Source organism: Manacus candei, unplaced genomic scaffold (genome assembly GCF_025592945.1).
Source record: "Manacus candei isolate 608988 ecotype Guabito, Panama unplaced genomic scaffold, ASM2559294v1 h1tg000033l, whole genome shotgun sequence".
Taxonomy (NCBI): domain Eukaryota; kingdom Metazoa; phylum Chordata; class Aves; order Passeriformes; family Pipridae; genus Manacus; species Manacus candei.
The window spans coordinates 13,556,279-13,575,780 of record NW_026138081.1 but is presented as its reverse complement, the minus strand read 5'-3'; the positions used below and the strand labels follow the sequence as shown (position 1 = coordinate 13,575,780).

Sequence of the window (19,502 nt, the reverse complement as noted above, 5' to 3'; positions counted from 1 at the left end):
GAGAATGAGAACATTAAATTAATATCAAATACTTAAGTGTGTCCTCTAAACAAAGGCTTCTCAAGTCTTTAGAATGTCTAATATCATTTTTCTGTACATATATGTATATCAACTGCAATTGGCAATAAGATAAGAAAATGTCAGAGACTAGCTTTTCCTGCACAATGTATAATGTGCATAGCTGGATGGTACATAAGAAGTCCAACCACAGTGGATACCTAAAAGAAAGAGATGAAAGAAATTACAAGGGTCTCAAAAGGCAAAAATTAGTAAGATAGGAATTTAATAAAATGGGAATCTTCAAAATATTCAAGGTGTTAACATTTTTTACACATTATAAGACAAGACATCATATAATATGAAGAGCAAGTGGAGACCTGTTTGGTATGGGTAAAAAACTTTGTCTATGCAAATGTGATTCTGGAATCAGAGTTTAATTAGAAGTCTCTAATTCTGAATATAGCAGGTCATGTAAATGACAGGGCAAGATCTTGCCTATTACAAATTGAAAAAAAAAGAAAAGAAAAGAAACATGCTGAGCATCAGTTTTTCCCTACTGTTAAACAGCATCGTCCAATTTCATAATATTTCCTCCTCAATTCTTTTGTTTGGCACCAGTAGCAGAGAAACACTCATTAGTAAATGTGTACTGAACACAAAAATAAGAATAGCCATTTAAATGTTGAAAAATATCTCTGTAGCTTAAGGGTTGGCAGTTTCACTGGCATTTAGAAAAAACTCTAAAAAAATTCTACAGATCTTACTGTAAGGGGAAATCAGACCTTTACACTACAAATGATCATTACCATTTTAAGAATTTCAGTACTGATTCATTTGTGGCAGTTTTTAAAGTCCCCAACCCTCAGTTCATTTTCAATCTGCTGCTCAGTTCAAGGTCCCTCTGTTGTCGAGATTAATGAAATTTCCTATAAATCAACCAAAAGTGAAGTCTTATAAATTACAGCAAGCTTAAAGCATATTTATAACCTAGAGTATCCAGATGGATAATACATATATTCAGTAAAACAAAATACCATAAGGCAATGGTTTTCCACTCCAAGATCCAAATAGTTTCATTTTGTGTAAAAAACAAAGCAACAAAATTAAAAAAAAAAAACAAAAAAAACAGCAATTCATTTAATGATTTTTTTTTCTAATTATATATTAGGACAATGAGTTTTTGAGAATTAATTTCTGCTTTTTTATAAAACTTGTCACAGTGGTTCAGAGTTAGAAAGTGTTTTCATCTCACTTTTAATAATATACTTCAGAGAAAACCAGTATAATGGTTAAAAACTAGTGAAGGGAACTGAGAAGTCTGAGCCATTTCTGTTTGTTTGATATGCTCTGCATGTGCTATTTATAAAACGTAATTCTTGTCATGAAAGATTCATGAAACTAACGTGTTTTGCAACCTTGAGCAAGTCATTCAACTTCTCTCTCTGCAGCTTACACTACTGTCATGTGACACTGGAGAACCCTGTGGCTGCAGCGTTAGATGGTACCACTCCCATCTCTCTATCCCTTCCCTCTGCCAACAACTGTACGTCCGAGCATCAGCTTCATGGGTTTGGGACAATGTACTAGATTAGGGGAGGGGCAGCTGCTGTACACACCTTTGTTTTTACTGTAGGCTTACAAGGTCACTTATCTCTTCACAGGTACTGAACAGAACATATGGAGAAACACTCTAATCATTAAAATTCAAGTTCGGTTACATCAAAAATCCAGCTGTAGTAAAACTATCCACAAATAGGGGGTGAAAAGCACATAGTTCCCATCCTTCTTACACTGTTATGAAGAAAAATCTGCCCCTTCTGTCCAAAAGAATTATATTAGAATCTAATATCAATTTTAGGGTTGTTAGTTAAGATCTGTGACCCATGGATTTTGCTGTTGGATAGTAATTAACCATTTTCTGTGATAGTTAATGTGATTGAATTAGTGTTTTTGTCTTTTTTGGAGGGGAGGGGTGGCTTTGTTTGTTTCCGTTTGGGTTTTTTTCAGTAATTTTTTTTTCTATTCTCATTTTTAAAATTCTTCTAAAACTTATCCCCTAAGGACTTGGACTGAATAATGAATTCCATTAACAGGTAATAAAACAGTCACAGAAACACATCAAACCAATTATTTTACCATTGAACTGGTGCAATGTTATGTCAGCTTCAGAGATGCCAGTTGTATAAGACTGGTGTGGCATAGGCAGCACATGCGGCTTGTAGAGGCATGGGAATCTTCTGTGTTCTATCTCAGACCTATTCACTATTAAAGGCCAGCTCTACAAGATGTCCTATGGTTTCTCTACCTTTCTTTTTGTTACTTTCTGCTCTCATTCCAGTATCCTGGATACCCTGAAGGACCAGGAAAACTATAGCACTTGTAGAACAAGAAAGTATAGAGAAATAAGAAAGGTCATGAGAGAGCAAGCCCCCAGCATCAGATAATGCATAAAGTTCCTTCAGTTGCTCTTTGCTAACCTCCATGAAGCTGATGATCCCAAACTATGCTGCAAGCACTCCGAGGCACTTTCCTCCCATTCCAACTCCTTGAGCCTAATGGTATTACCCCATTGCCTTCACCTAGTCTTTTATCCAGCAAATCTTCCCTTTTCATCACTACACATACTCTCATTGGGTGTAAAAAGAAAAAAAAATTAAAAAAGCTAAAACCATTTTACTTGAATACAGTACTTCATCATAACATATAAATTATTCAGTTATGAGACTGACTAGCAAATATTGCTCAACCTAAACTAAAATGTTTCCATGTCTCAATTGCAAAAAGATTTTTGAAAGAAATGCTTTTGTTTTATGTTCTTAAAATAAATTCCCTATATCCTTTCTATCTTCGGTTATTGACTCAAACAATGAATCATTCACATAAAACAGCTCTTTCCGTATGCTGAAGGCAAAAATTGCCCATGGCTTTTACATTTACTGATTTCCCTAGTCATGTGCTAGTGATGTCTCAATCAAACATGTGCCTCAGTACTACAATCTATCAAAGACCTCCAGGGAAGTCTGACACCATCGGGTTTCTGCAAGATTCAAATTCAAATACAAACTTGGTTACTCACTAATTGTTAGCTTCTCTGAAGAAGACAGGATCACCATTTTGTGAGATGGGGATACAAAGTTCGAGATATGTTTTCATATGTGTTGGTATGTTTGATCTTTCTGTGTCTAAGCTGGATCTTTTTTAATATATAAGTACAGAAGATCTATATTGTCACCCCTCTGCAACATATTCAGGGAGGCAGTGGGAGCAAATCTTAGCTTTTGTAGCCACCATTTGATTTAACATTGGATTTATTTACACAACTCAACTTTTTTCCCTCTTTGTTGGCAATATAGGAAACAAAATGCAGTTTTTAGCATAAGACCACACTTGGTATTGAACTTGGTTCTGCTGAAGTACAGGGCAGTTGATGATCCAAAAAAGCAATTATGACTAGCAGAAAATATGCTAGGCAAGTATATGCCTTGCAAGTCCTCCCTTCCAACTAGTGAGCTTTGCATGAGGCTAATACTGCAGTAAGAGACCTAGTGGTAGTGGAATGTATTAAAAAGGCCCTTTCTTTTATACTAGCGGTCTTCCACAGCTCAGAACTTAAATATTCAGGAAGTCTTGGTGCAGGTATTTCACATCAGGGTAATTTTAAATCATAAATACCTTGGAAATACCCTGGAAAAAAATTATCCAACACAAAAACACACTCTAAAATTAATTTAAACCCTTAAAGAACATTATGGAAATATTTTAATGGGCTTTACATAAAGATCCATCTGGAACTCTGTACTAGAGTAATTTGCTATTCAATACCTATTATGCCAGAGACACATGAAGATTTAGCTTAACAAACCCACACATGGAACATAGACCATCAACCAGCTTTAGTCTTTGTTGACAACTCTTTGTCTTCTAAGTATTTTTTTTTTTTTTCATTTTTCTGGTACCAAAATAGTAACTTCATGGTCAATACAGTAACACTAGTGCCCTCTGCTGTATAGACTTAAAATGTAGTTTAAAATGCTGAGAATTTCCTTAATACGCAGTGAGTTGCCCAGACACAGTGCAATTATCAAATGTGTTTCCAAACATGACCTTAAGTCTATCTGTGGCACTGTTCTAATTATCATCTGTTATTTTAATACAGGAATGTATATTCTCTTTATGGCCTTGGAGACATTCCTAGACATATATGGAGAGTTGTTTGGTTTGTTTTCTATTTCCACAGGGAAAAAAAAAATCTTTCTGAAATTGGCATTTGATATGCATGTTCTCCTCTCTATTGCTTATCTGACACTTTGTTAGTCTTGATGTACTACACATTTTCCTCTGAGCAAAAAGCATTACCCTCTTAAGATCCAATGCAGAAGATGAAGCAAGGAATGACAGAGCTAATCTACCTCTACAGACATGCACAGTGCAGCTTTCCTTAGGGGCAGCTTGAAGGATGCGGTAGTTATGCTGCTGAAATCTAACTTTGCCACTTTGCCAGAAATGTCTTCTTATGTACATTGTAATAGTATCCCAAATTAATTTTTCTTTTCTTTTTCTTTTTGGTAATTAGGTCTTGAGACTGATGTGCTTTCTTCTCCCTTTGTTATATTACCAGGAGAAAGTGATTATGATTATTCTGATCACTGAAGGATTTTCCTGTAATGGTGGGCTTTGATTACAAAAAAAGAACTTCTACACCATTTCCAAAGATCTGCCTAATGAGGTGGCAAAGATATTTCCCCAAGCTCCAGTGATCCTTAGCTGGATCACTGGCAGTTTAGTTGCTCTTGGCAACTCATACTTAGCTTTCCATCTAGTCTGTGGGTCTATGAATCTCAGCAGCAGAGCTGTGCAGCACAAAGGCCATGGCTTTATCCCAATACATGGTTTAAGATACAGTGTGATCTAGCACATTTTGGTTTGTGCTGTATATCTGCCATGAAATCCTGAGATGTGATGCTAGGTGTCACTGACTATGTAGACAAATTTATCAGATATCAGGTGTTTAAACTATCTCAGTAAAATTAAATCATCACAAGTACATCACAGTTAAGTCTCAACTGAAGCACAGTTAAGGTAATCAAAACTCTCCCTCAGCCATGTCCCAGAAAATTTCAGGATGAGGAGCATTCAAATCCCTTTCAAGTTGACAAATACGTGAATGCACTCAGAAAATGCATCTTTCCTTCACTTCATATAGCACTGTTATGTATGCTGTACATCACACCCTTTTTGAGAGAAAAACCCTTTGCAATGATATCTGCATTTTATTCAGAAAACAAGCCACTCTACAGTTGCAAATTAAACTGCAGATTTCAAACATGTGAAGAGGAGTTAGGTGTGTCAAGCAGCTAATTATTCTGGGATGTCTCTTCTGGTAGCATCAGCACCAGAGAATTGAAAATAGTTTCTGTGTGGACAGAACATGGAATACAGCAATAAAAATAAGTCCAAATCCCAGGAAGACCTTATGCAGAAGTGACTCTTTTGACTCTCTTTTCAGGAGCTCTGAATGCTCTCAGAGCCTGAGACTGATCCCCTTTTGGCAGCAATGTCAGCAGAGGAAGCCAAAGGAATTTCAGCGTAGATACAAGCCGACAAGCACACGATATGCTTTAGCTTCACAAAATACTGAAACACATGAGGGTTAATCCTTGTCCCAGAACAGAGACTGAGCTGTGGGCAGGCAGCTCCACTGGGGTCAGAAATCCTCTACCAACATCTGCTCTGCAAATGGTCCTGCAGCCTCACATGTGTGTCCCCAGGTGGCTGTAAAGGGTTGGGCTGATGGAACCACACTGCTAGGGATTCACTCACCATACCCTTCCACCTACCTCACCTCCCCCGCTTTTCTGTCCTGAAATACCTTTCCACCTGGTTGAACCCCCGAGGACTAGAGCTTTCAGTTCAAGAGCAGTACAAACACTTTGCATGCTGTTCCCTGCCCCTATACAGTACAATGACACCATTGTCTTTCTCCACTGAATGCCTTTGCCACTAACAAAGGAAGACATACTATGTTCTTAACAGAGCATTGAAATAATCATCATGCAAAATCAGTGAACTGGTTTACAGTAGATCTCATATCTTCCTCTTCCTAATCTTACTTTTCATTTTCCTCATGGACTGACTCCTGTCTGAAGTGTTTCGGGTTTTTTAAACAGATTGTTTTACAATGAAAACCCATGACTGCAACTATATAGCTGTGTATCTTTTCCTTCATTCTTAAAAATCACTTTTCCCTTTTCAGTGCTATAGGATTTTAAATGTCTCTACAACAGTTAAGGGAGCCATTGCAATAATGTCTAAAACCTGGGATGTTTTAAAGGCTAGCAGTTTTCATATATTTGCTTTTTATTTTATTTTTAGTTAAATATGGTCGAGGCCAAAGAGGGATAGATAGACAGCCCTGCAATGCAAACTGATTACTTGTGAGACCAGACAAATCAAAACACTCCCAATGCAAATTATTCTCCTCTTTGCATGTTTCACTGTTTTGCTCTGGGACGTAGTTGGGATTTTTTGTGGCCCGTTCAAGCATGTAAGTGTAGGAGGCAAAGTGGGTATTGCTGTACCCCAGATACCTCCCAGTTCTCTTCTGCAAGCCTTTCAAGATTCAGCTGAATCACTAAGACACATACCTGAAAGACTTAAATGTGATTGGACACATTCAATCCTCCTAAATCACCACTGATTTCAGGGGAGTTCAATCAAGGATGAGTTCGACCCAGTCTGCCTTTTTCTTCTTTTCTTTCATTTTGTTATACAGAAAACGGCTTTATTTCACATGCCTCATTTTCCAGCATGATTTCATGTTTCCTCTCTCATGTTCTTCTAAGGTTTAAAACTTTCACTTTAACTTCAGGTAACAGAAATGAACATGAAATAAACATTTTAAAAAGGAGGATTTGAGTGTACATTGGTCCAAGAAAAAATATTTGCATTTTAGCTGGAAATTAAGATAATTTACAGTGTTTGAATCTGTATCAGTCTCGTATTTCCCCTCTATTTATAAATATTATTTTACTCTTAAGCATCATTTGCAGTTCTATCCTCAGTATAACTCATAATATTTGCTAATTTCATAGGAAAACCATAGAAAAAATCAGATGATATGTAATGAATATTTCTTTAGGAAGATTTAGTTTTATTAAGAGGAATTATTTGACTTCTTTATTGTCCTTTCCCTGGATGTCACTCAAAGGGCAAAGAGGACAAAACAGACCTAACTTATCTGTTCAGACTACTCACAGTGGTATGAATAGGAGCAATCTATGAATTATTCATGATGAACTAACTTAAATTCTTTCATAAAAGCCACAACAATACAGCTTGGTACTAGTGCACCTAGAAACGTTCTAGAATTTTAATTGGAATTAACTTTTAAGTGGGTTAATTATATTACATTAAATCTTTGTGTGGACATTCTTATTTCAAATTTAATTTAAGCTAAATTGAATCAAGGCCACTGTAATTTCAATTAAGAATGTTCAGAAAAGGATGTAATGTAGTTTAGCTAGTCCCTTTTCAAAGTTAATTTAGGTTCATTTTCTTGAGACCCCATGTAGACATTAGGAACTTTTGTTCTATATTGACTTGGGCTTGATTCAAACCAATTACGTAAAGGTAAAAAGGTTTTCTACCTCATCACTGATCCCCTGGGTTACTCAAGTTACATTTTGCTTCATTAATTCAGTTGATAAAACAGCTTCTCAGAAGTTTTGTTGTTTTTTTCCTCTTATATATTTTTCTGGAGAGATATTTATGTAGGGAGAAACAGATATCTGGACAGTAGGAATTTTACAATAGCCTTATAAGAAAATTCTCTGAATTACAGATGCATGCCACTACATCTCATGTGCCAACCATGATATAAGGGGAAGTCATACGAGAACCTTCAGAATTTCTCTGTCTTATGCCACAAACACCTCAGTGAGCATCAATTAAACTGCACTATTTCTATAACTATGCTTTTTAAATTCTTTTTTCATTTATTATCACAGTAAAATCACAGATCCACATTAGGAAGGCACCTATGAACCACAACAAAATTAGTATAAAACCAACCCTTAATAAAAAGTTATATGCTGTTCTAAAGCACTGCTCCAAAACAATTTTCAGAGCAATTTTCAATCCTGTCACACTGGGTCATTTTTTGAAACATTAGTATTTCTTTGTTTTTAGTAGACTAGCAGTGATTTAACAACATCTTCTTAGACATAACACAGTGATGCTTTAACTCAAACAAACTAGTTTTGGTCTGGTAGAATATTTCAATTTTTATACATGGAAAAATTAAATTGTATAAATTAACATACTTTTCAACAACATAATACGGCATTTCAAAGTGGTAGGCAAAAATCTGCAATTTAAGTATACGAAACATTAAAATTTGTGTCTTTCAAAAGATGGAAAGGCAAAAATGTGCAAGGCTGATGGAATCCAAGATGTTAGCCCTCGTTCCTTCCAGAATTTTCTCCCTACTCACAGACTATAAAAACGATGTGGGAAATGTTGGGTCAGAACACCACAGTCTAAGAATATACAAATGTAGTCAGTACAATGAAGAGAAACAATAACAACAAAAAAGGCAATTAGAGTAAGAAAGTCGCCATTAAGAAAGTTGGAATCTAGTTTTTAAAGTACAAAACATAATTTCCTAAATTACAGAATTTGCTCATCTACTGAATGTGCTAATGCTAAATTTTCTTGTTACCCATACACATCATGCTTTGAGCCTTCCTGAGCTCTTAACCTCAGCAGATAACATAAACTAGAAAACATAAATATTTTAGTTTGATGAGCACTTAATAGAGTTGTGGATCAGTAGCAGTTTTCTATACTTTTCTACACTTTGGCAACACAGATGCTCTAGTAAAATCTGAAGTTATTTTAAAATATTTGAAGATTATTTTCATATTAGCAAATTGGAGAATTGTCCATTTCAGAGGCATAAAAAATAAAGTTTGTCCCTTAACAAGTGCAGTTTTTCCAAATGCATTTTTTAGTATGCAAAACAGAGGAGATTAAAGGAAATTATAGTAAAGCAACCATGTAAAATCTGCATCAATGCTTTTTGGGATATGAATTAAAATAGATATTTGTCTAAATACTTCTATGGCATGATGCTGTGCCAAGAAAGGTGTTTTCCTGTTTTCCTCTTTTAAGATCTGAATTATTTGATGCTGAGTTGGAAAAGTGCTTGGTAGTTATTTCATAACGTTGGTAACTATAGTCTGTATTGTTAGTATGTAATATTTCAAAATACCTTCTGGGGGAAACACATCCAACTAATAACACACTAAAGCACCAGAGTCCATTTTGCATCACTGCATTTGTAGTGGCTAACTGAGTCCAAATTACTCCCTCATTCTGCTAATAAATAAAGCAACAAAGAGAAAAAGAGACATGCGTTAAAAAGTTAAGGCTGCAAATAGCCTCGAGTCTGGTAAATGATGGTTAAACTTCTTGTCCTTGGTAGCTATGGAAACCCCTTAAGGTAAGAGTGGAACACAGGCACTTTGTGGTCTGCAATTTACAAGCTGTTTATTTAATTATGAAGGAATATGAAACTATTAGGGGCAATGCAATTATCCTACTGTGATAGTGTTTTGAAAGAAAAATAGGTACAGAGAAATATAAGAACTTAATTTTTTTGAAAATTACTTGTTTTAGGACTTCTATGAAACTGCAATACATTGTTTTTTACTGAAATCTGTGACTATTTTTTTTCCCCCAAAGGGTATGAGGAGCCAAAATTAGTAATATGACATTTTGCCATAATATCCCTCAGTAGATTCATAGTAATTATGTCCATTCTATGCTTCATGAACAAAACCAAGGTCACGGTGTATTTCAATTAAACCCTAGGTGTTACCAAAGTGCAGTACAGCCAGAATAGCATGTACATTATTACCAGATCTATCACTGCTGGGCAATGAGTTGGTCACAGGTGCTCTTGCATACAGTATTTGTACACCTTTAAATATTACTAGTGGGAGAATGTTTCAATTCAATTTAGGAGGCAGCTAATGAAATAAAATTAAGAGTGAAACTATGTGATGACTCAGGGGGACTACAGCATCTACTTACAAGTATTTTCCTGGATCTGAACAACAAACTTTGACCTGATAGTTCTGTTGTTCGGATTTGCATGAACGTAGTGGCCTCAGGGCCCTTTGCATACAGTGGGAGCTTTTGGCAACAATCCATCCTTCATTTGATTGCCTTAATAAGATGTGAGGTATAAACACATCCTCACAGGTCCTCTGTAAAAGAGACAGGTAATTTTATTCTTGTTTATGTCTGAAGAAACTGAGGCAATAATGGATTAAATCAATTGCCAAAACTCAGCACATCTCTACATGATACTTGGGAAACGTGAGGTTCACATTCCATGCTGACTAAATACAATGTGTGTTGCTCCAAATGACAGCCATATAGCAAACATCAACTTGTTGCTGACCTCAAGATAATGTGTCTTAGTGCACTGTTTCAGTCTGGCCCTAAGAGTACAAAGACTGAGTCTGCTTCAATGCAAAGTATGGATGAATCTTGTTCCAGCAAACCACAAGAGTCAAAGTGGATGTGCTATAGGGAGTGGTGTCAGCAGCAGAGGCAGAACAGGGGCCCAGACATACCAAAACACATTTCCAGCAGAATGCGGATTTAATCTATGTGTTAAAGGGTGTGACTAACATGTCATGACATTTAAAAATAAATTTTATTAAATATTAAAAAATGCTCTGTCCTATTCTAAAGATTCCTGTATTATTATTCTTGTCAAAGTATTTGTACACATTCCAGAAATGCATTAAAAATCCTGAATTTGTCATTTCATGTACATATTCTTTCTCTCATTCCTTCCCCTTTCTACATTCTTTCAGATGCCGTTTTGGTTCTGAGGCATTAACAAGCATTTGCCACAAGCTGTTGACACTATAGATGGCAAGTCTGAAGAAGTACATTGAGAGGTTGAAATTAGAATTTATAATGCTTGCTATGGTATTCCTCCTCAGAAATCATTGGATGTCTCTTCTACCCATAGAACAGATCACAGACATTGAAGTGGATCACCTCAGCCCAGTCCAATCCTTGCTACATTGATAATGGGTAGAGACTCCTAGGGACCTACTATAATCTTTTCCTTGTGAACTGTTCTCAAAAATTCCTCTTGGACAGGCTCTCCAATATATGTGCAATGCTCTTCTGATCCTTGGCCACAGAAAAGCTTTTGTATAACCCTCATGTCAGACAGGTCTCAGCAAGCTGTAAACTGCTTTTTAAATATAAGTGTTTAAAAAGATCTGAAAGAAAATTCCTTCCATAGGAATGTACAAGTGGCAAAACGTGACATTTCACATTCATTATCTTTTGGGGCCATCCAACTAAGATTTAAATAGCTTGAAAAAGGACAGCAGTTCATCTTCAGGGAACTAGCTTCACTAGCTGGAGAAGGAAAGGGAAGAGTGTAATAGCTAAGAGATTTATAACTGGTTTTTATGCAAGTAGGCAAAGTATCTTCTGATGTCACTGCACCACTCTAGGACAACATAGAACCACAGAATCATAGAAGTTTTTCAGTTGTAAAAGACCTCTAACAACATTAAGTCCAACTAGTAATCTGACACTGCCAATTATCCAGCTAAACCATGTCCCTAAGTGCCGTATCTCCATGACCTTCCCTGAAATGAGATCAGCCTGATATGAGCTCTTCAAATCTCATTTGCAGTTTCTCTCAATGTCAGTTCTTCTGCAACAAACATGTATCTGACCTAGTAAGGGATGGATGTTGTTTTCATGGACCACAGTACTGTAGAAAGATAGCATGTTCCAAAACCAGTTTCACTCTAAAATGACTAATTACTAATGTTTTAACGACTAGATTCTAACTCCCAAATATCTTTGTATAAAGCATAGTCATATATATGTGTGACCACACATATATATAAGACGACATTTGGATTTTACCTTAATAAACATCCTTTCCCTTTTCGTGCTTAGTCAAGCACTGGAAGCAAAATTAAAGAGATAGAACTAGGTACAATTTTATAACTGTGCTGACTTCTTTAATGTGGCAAACAAAAACAATTATGCATTTTTATTTTTATTTTTACCTGTTTTCATTTTATTAAAATGTTAAATTAATTCTGAAGCAACTAAAGTAACTGAATACTGGAGCATTCTTTTTCCATATGTGCTGAAATGTGACACTAGCGCAATCCCATATCATCCATCCCAATGTGTTTTCCTGAGATATCCAAAACATAGTGCAAATCTTTGCAGAATATATCAACTGATTCAGGTACTGATAATGTATATCAGCCTGGAAGAGTCATTGTTAATAAAGAAAGTTTGGAAAGCAGCTTTGTGAAAATCAAAGCTTTAAAGGAATTTGTGGAAACAATGGTCAATTATGTGAGTTATTCTCTTTCTGTCCAGACCATCTTTAAATTCAAGAATCATAAACTATAGGGATAGGATAGATGTTATCTCTCTGAAACTTTACCCTGCAATAATGCTTATAGAGAAAAATAATAGATTACTTTACATTTTCACATCGACATGGGTTTAGTCATGATAAATATACATTTATTTGATGGAATGTCTTCTCTATGTAGGCTGCCTATAGCCTGCTTGTTTAAATCACTGGCCAAATTCAAAGCACTATTGCATCAAAGTGAAATTCATGAAAGCTAGCCCATACTTCTTTAGTAAATGATCATTTTCACTGAAGTATTATTTATCTACTTCAAGTTACCAACAGGATACAATGCCCAGTATCAGCCTGCTTGTTCAGCTCTTCAGACTCTTAAGTGCTGATACAGTATTCTGTGTTCATAAGCCCACCATTAGACTTGCATTTGTAACTAGAGAAAATCATAGGTAAAAATTTACTCCTACAGAACCCAATGGGAATTTTGCCTTCGATTTCAGTGGAGTCAGGACTCCATGTCATATATCAATAAGAATTTGCTGTATAGAGCCAGCAGATTATTGCTGATGTAAGCACTAGGGCTTTGATGCCATTCTTTTAGGACAGTTTTCAGGGAGATGGAAATGTAATTTTCATTTAATTAAAACTGTCAGAGAACACAAAAGGAAAAAATAGTAACCGAGACAGCTAAAAGAGAGTTCGTATATATGAAAGTGGGCTATATAAAAAAAGTAATATAATATTTTAAAATGTCAATATGTTATCATGGATTCTTAAAAGATTCCCAGAAAGTACACAACTATTTTAAAAATGCATAGCAAGAATGAATTCAGGGTTCAAAACAAATTTGAAAATTATCTGTCCAAAGTAGAATAAATTTGATATTTGATGTTATTCAAGGATATAAATATGGCTGCTTGCAGTAAAGCTTTCCATTACTATGTTGGCCTGCATAGCAATAAAAACATTTATCACAGATAACACAGATACCACCAGGGTGTCCAACATCTGCCGTTGGGAAATGTTGTTTTCAGTTTCTTACAGCTTTGTAAAATTTTAACCATTTGCAGATTAAATGTTCCATATTAGGTATATACCTACAGTATAGTCACTGAAAGTTGTGTAGACACTCAACACAGATTTAAAGCAGCTGTCATACCTTATGGTAACAAATAACTTCAAGAAAAGGAGAACTTTACTGGTAAAGGCTCAAGTACTGAATTCAGGTTATTTTTTTCATTCTGTACATTGAAAGACACAGAGTTAACTATAAGAAAAGTATGATCTGTTAAGTAGTTAAAGATAGTAATAAAACACAACATAGTCAACGAAGCTTTCATTCAAACACATGCATTTCTGCATGCATAGGTATACCTAATACACTTAAATACAGATCAACTATTTAAAAAAAGCTATTTTTTTGTTTCCTATCAAGAAAATACTTTCTGAATTTTTGAATTCTAACTATTGCTCTAGTCTGAGAACATGAAAAATATGACAAAATTGTTGAATGACAAAAGTGCTAATGTGTCTAGTTATCACTGGCTGAGAACTGTTTCCTGGATTCTTGTTTGTACTCTCTACTCCAGAAAGATGCACGTGGATAAGTATATGAAATATTTTCAAGGAGTCATTAGCAGGCACCCATGTGCAGTTGAAGTGGGCATTGATAGGGCAGTCATTCCATGAAGTATGCATCTGAAGACTTTTGGCATCATCAGGCACCCTCTTACCAGAGTATTTCACATCAGTCGCATGTGATTGTGAGCTGCTAAAAACAATGATAAATGTAAGTGCTAATGTTGCATTTAAATATCAATGCTATATAGCACGTATGTCCCCAGCACTGTGCTGCCTTGCAGACCCGTATCACATAGTGGACTTTTTAGCCTGGAAGATTACACAATTAATTGTAGAGTGGATTTTGCTATTTGCCCATAGGCAAATACAGTTATTTGCCTATTTCTAGCTGTATCCACTTATGCAAGCATGCCTAATGGCAGCTATTGCCAAGTAACTGTCTGTCAATGACTGCCCTTTAAGAATGCTTTTAAAACCTGGGTTCAAGCATCTTGGGGAAAAACACCTTAATTTCTTTATTCATATTGCTGTTCATAAGCTCAATACTTAAGAAAGCTCAGGAAGTGACAAGATGTAATCACAGCAATTAGAACCAGCAAAGACAATGGGGAGTTTTGTTTCACATTCTTCACACAGAAACATAGAAGCATAGAAATTTCCTTCACTAGACCTGACTTCTGAACTGGGATCTAAATCTCAGAAGGATTTCATGAAAGACAGGAGAGCTGCTGCGTCTCAGAGATAAGGAACATGCACAGATTTAAGAACTTCCTCTAACACTGCAGTTATTACTATCGGGGAGGGGATGATGAAAAAAACATTTTTTTTTTGTATAGGTGAAAAGAAAATGCTATACATAACATATTCTTGTGGCTTCTTTTCTTTAGTTTTTTTTTCCTTTCCAGCAGTGTGAAGGCAATGTTTTTCTCTGTAATTCTAAGAAATTGTCTGAATTTAGTCTAATTCTCAGATGGGACAAACTGGCATTGTTCCATTCAAGTAAATGAAATCAAATGATTGTTATTCCAGTTGAAGTCTGTGATCCTTGTTACCCTCTAAACTACACTGATCCATTCTTCAAGAATAAGGTCTCTGGGGAGACCTTTGAATGGCTTTCCAGCACCTAAAGGGGGCATACAAGAAAGCTGGAGAGGGACTTTTTATAAGGGCATGTAGTGATAGGACAAGAGAAAATGGCTTTAAATTGAAAGAAAGCAGGTTTAGATCAGATATTAGAAAGAAGTTCTTTACTGTGAGGATGGTGAGATAGTGGACAAGTTTCCCAGAGAAGTTGTGGATGCCCCATCCCCAGAGGTGTTCAAGGCAGGATTGGATGGGGCTTTGAGTGACCTGGTCTAGTGGAAGGTGTTTCTGCCCATGGCAGGGGGGTTGGGCTGGATGATCTTTATTGTCCCTTCCAACCCAAACCATTCTATGATTTTATGGTTTTATGAATATCAGGAGGTTCAGGCAGCCAACTGCTATGAAAATGCAGGTTTTATAAAGTAAGCTTAAAATGGTAAAGATAACACAAATAGTTTTGTTTTAACTATGTAATAAAGAAGTCTCATCTGATTGCTGAAATGCTGAAAGAACAGTAATCATACCTCAAGAGTGGACTTAGTTTTAGTTTTCAAAAAAATAAACTTTCCTTTTTCTGAATAATAAGTTATTTGCTTTCTTTTTCTCTTTTTTTCTTCCTTGGTACCATCGAGTTGCAACGGTAACACCAGACATAATCCACAATGAATGATGTCCTTATCTCCTCCTTTATAATGTGTTATGCCTGGTGTACATGGGTTTTAAGAGGTTTTACATTGACTAATAGATGGTAATAGCTTAGAGTTATGTATTGACTTTTATCTAGAAGTTTCCCTGTGAGACTTAAATCCTACACTGACAAACGACGTATATAACATTTATCATGATTATCTTATTCCCCACTGGTATTTCTGGAGGCATAGCAATTTTTTTATAGTGTTTACAGTTTACCATCAAGAAATACTGAAGACTGCTATCTTCAACTGAAATCAAAGGCAAAGTTTAGAAATGTGGGCTATAAATCTACGCTCAAATTCAACAACCACAATTAGTGTAAAATTCCCTATTGTTTTGGAAAGTCCATTTTCAAAAAAGGATCTGACTCCAAGTGGAGTAGACTTCTCATTTGCCTGTATCATGTCAAGTACTTCTGTCAGAACAGCACTAGAGCACTGCTGTAGAACTAGGTTGGGAGAACAATCTACTTTTAAGAATTTGGCAAAATAGCTTCTTGCAACTCTCCATTTTGTTCAGCAGATGCAATGGCTCTTTTTCAGGAGAGAGCTACGTATCCAATATAAGTAGACTAGTACCCTACGGCATTTAGTCAACAGTAAGTTAAGCATACTGAAAATCTTTCAGTATTTGCAGAAGTATGTACTAGGCAGCCTCTCTTATCCCTGACATTTGTCCTTAGTGAGACAGGGCATGAGAGGTTACCTGGGAAACAGTTAACCACGAGTTATCTTACCTTCCCCTAAGACAGTAGCCATCATTTGGTGGGATCTATTAACATTTAGTATCTGCTGTTCAGACTGCCTTGAGCAACAGCTGTTCCTTTTCTTACTTGAAACAGGTAGCAAATTAACGCTCACAGGCAAATACTGGGATTTAAAGTCTACTGTATAGGCAACCCCTAGAAGAGAGCAAAGCTATATTAAAATCTTTTCATAATACTTTACAGCTGTTTAAAGAGAGGAAGTTTTCTGCAGCTCCACAAAGCTCCCAGCAATGTAACCTGCAAGACTGTGGTATACTGAAATCAGCAAAACAGCTTAAGAGTTTCTCCTTAATTTACAAAAGTAGCATAACAGGTCACCTTTCAATTTAATTAAGGGTCATCAAAGAACTGACAACATTAATTTTTCCTTCTTAAAGAACACTAAATCCTCCTTTTAAAATTTCATTTACCTGCAGTCTGGTGTCCAAATTGTCAGCAATTTCTTTTTTTTTTTCCTTAAGTGTAGTACAAATTGATAAGTAAATTCAAAATTATACAGCAGCAAAAAGAAATTATTTTTTTTCTTTTAATGGTTTGGGGTGCTTTTCTTCTCATCAGGATCCCTCACATTTATACTAAACGCAGGTTAATTTTTCAAAATGAAATTTAACAAGCAGTACTTAAGAGTGAACAAGGCATTTACTAGACCATATTCAATTGCTCTTTGCTTTTACTATCTCCCAATTTTTACTAAAAGGCAAAGTAAGAATATACTAGGAAACGAGAGGAATAATTTCATTAGTGATTGCTGAACAATATGAACAGACAATGCAGACACAGAAGATAGTATACCTGGAAGCTTGTATAGAGCTACTATCGTCTTCTTGAAATTCTGATTTTCAAACTGTTGATTCAAGGATTTTGAACGAGGGTTTGCTTCACCTTCCTTGCAAACTGCAAGGAATAATGGTCAATTCCATTTACAATCCAATGGCCATGCCACTCTGCCCATCACATGGTGGCTCAATCATCAATAACACGAATAACATTCAAAATCCAGGCTTCATACTTCAACTAAAGTGACCTGACTTTTCATTCCCCTGAAGGTTGTCTGTTCTGAACACATGCTGAATTTTGGTATTTTTGGAATGTTCTTTCAATGGGAAGTTTCAATTTCAATTCAGTGCATAAAGATCACTTCATTCAACACAAAATTAGTTATGAATGCTGAGCCAGTGCTCTATGTCATGAAGAATTCCTGTAGAAAATCCTGACTATGCTGTAATAGTGGTTACTGTCAAAAATGAAATTCACTGGTCAGATCCACAGCTTGTATAAATCAGTGTAGCTTCACTGGTACAGGGTCTGTCTCACTGCATCCATTTAAATAGTTTCTCAAACTCCTGATCCAACATTTTTATCTGAGTGCTGTTGTCAGGAAATTGAGGGCAAAAGTATGTACACTTAAGAAAAGCAAAACCAACACCTCTTTGTGCACTGTTAATGAGCAAGAATGAAGATTAGTTTTTTAATATTTGGTAATTAGTTCATTATGTTCTTATGAAAATTATATTTAATGTATTATTTCTCAAAAATATTTCAACTTAATCTACAGCAGGGTCAAAAATATCCTCTACAACAGCTTGTGTCTCTGTCCTTTACAAAGACAATTGGATTTCTGTCACAAGGAATAAACAAGGGGAGGTTTTCAGTAGGTGTGGATGATGGTTATGAGGAATTCAGTATTTGATGTGCATGAGAGTCTTCCCTCTGGAATTAACAGGTTTTTAACAGATATTACAAGTTTTTAAAAGATATTAAAAGATTTAGATTATAAGTATTTAAATTCCATTTTCACTCCTCTCCTGGTGAATTATGACTTGCCAAAGCCATGCCAAAATTAACAAACAAATTTAGGATCAAAGTTTCCAAATTCAAGCTTTCTTTTTTTGTCAGTACTATTAAATCCACCTTAGGTATACTTTCATGACAAGGTACTAAGTAATCAGTAATTTTGAACTGAAGAAATTAAATGAATCACATTATCTCCCCTGTTTGCCCTGTCAGCTCACTCAAGGATAACTCATGTGCCATTGACCAGTGAAATGATTATGAGGATTTCAGAAGAGAAGTTGGGATTATTGCTTCTGCATATTTCTATGACATTGCTGTTTGCCACTTGTCCTTTCAGGCAAATGTCATACCCCTTACCAGTATCAAATTCTCTTATGCAATATGCAGAAATAACACCTTTCTGTTTAAAGCTAAAGATCTAAAAATGAGTTAAAAATGTATATTGGAGAAGATCACAGCCTTCCATTATTTTGAATGTTTGATCTTAATGAGGCCTGACAGAACTTTAGATGAGTTAGAACAAAATGTATAAAACTCTCAGGACTGCATTAGAAAAAAAGTACCCATAATCTTTGATGTTGATTCCTTTCTTACTCGCAAGTATGAGCTGCTAAATTTTTTCTTGTTAATAAAAGCAGCTGGTTGCAAAATATGAAAAATGCAAAAAGGCTTTGCCAAGAGATTGCACTTCAAAAATTGTTCTATACTTGAATGAAGATCTGTAGTTTATTGTCCAAAATGCATTTAAAAGTGCAATTTTGATATACTGTACAGTATTACTCAAAATTTTGGTATAGGAAGAAAATTATTCCTACTCATGTAAGAGGGTAGTACTCTAGGTTTGCTGGACATTGAGGCAACATTTGTCCAAACAAAGCCAGTCTTTTAGGGATTTTTTCCCTCCTATACTAACTTGCCCGCATACAGTATCAGATACCTGTTGTATCTGCACAATGGTAAAAGATCAATCTTCACAAGTTAAATTAAACCTGTTATGGAGAAATAGAATTAAAACTTGGCTTTTGAAAGCAGTTTAGGGGTTTTTACCCTGTCCCTTGTTCAATCACAATGAAACTGAGTGGTCTATGTGACATTTGCCATTAGTTGCAACTCTTAGTTGAAGAAAACTGTCTTATGCCACAGCTA

At 35.7% G+C, this 19,502-nt stretch overlaps 1 protein-coding gene across 9 annotated transcripts in view; it reads right to left on the bottom strand.

The window, feature by feature from the left end:
- The window catches only part of LRRC4C (leucine rich repeat containing 4C), a 493,770-nt gene that overhangs the window by 4,962 nt on the left and 469,306 nt on the right, over positions 1–19,502 (bottom strand). The window lies entirely within an intron of this gene.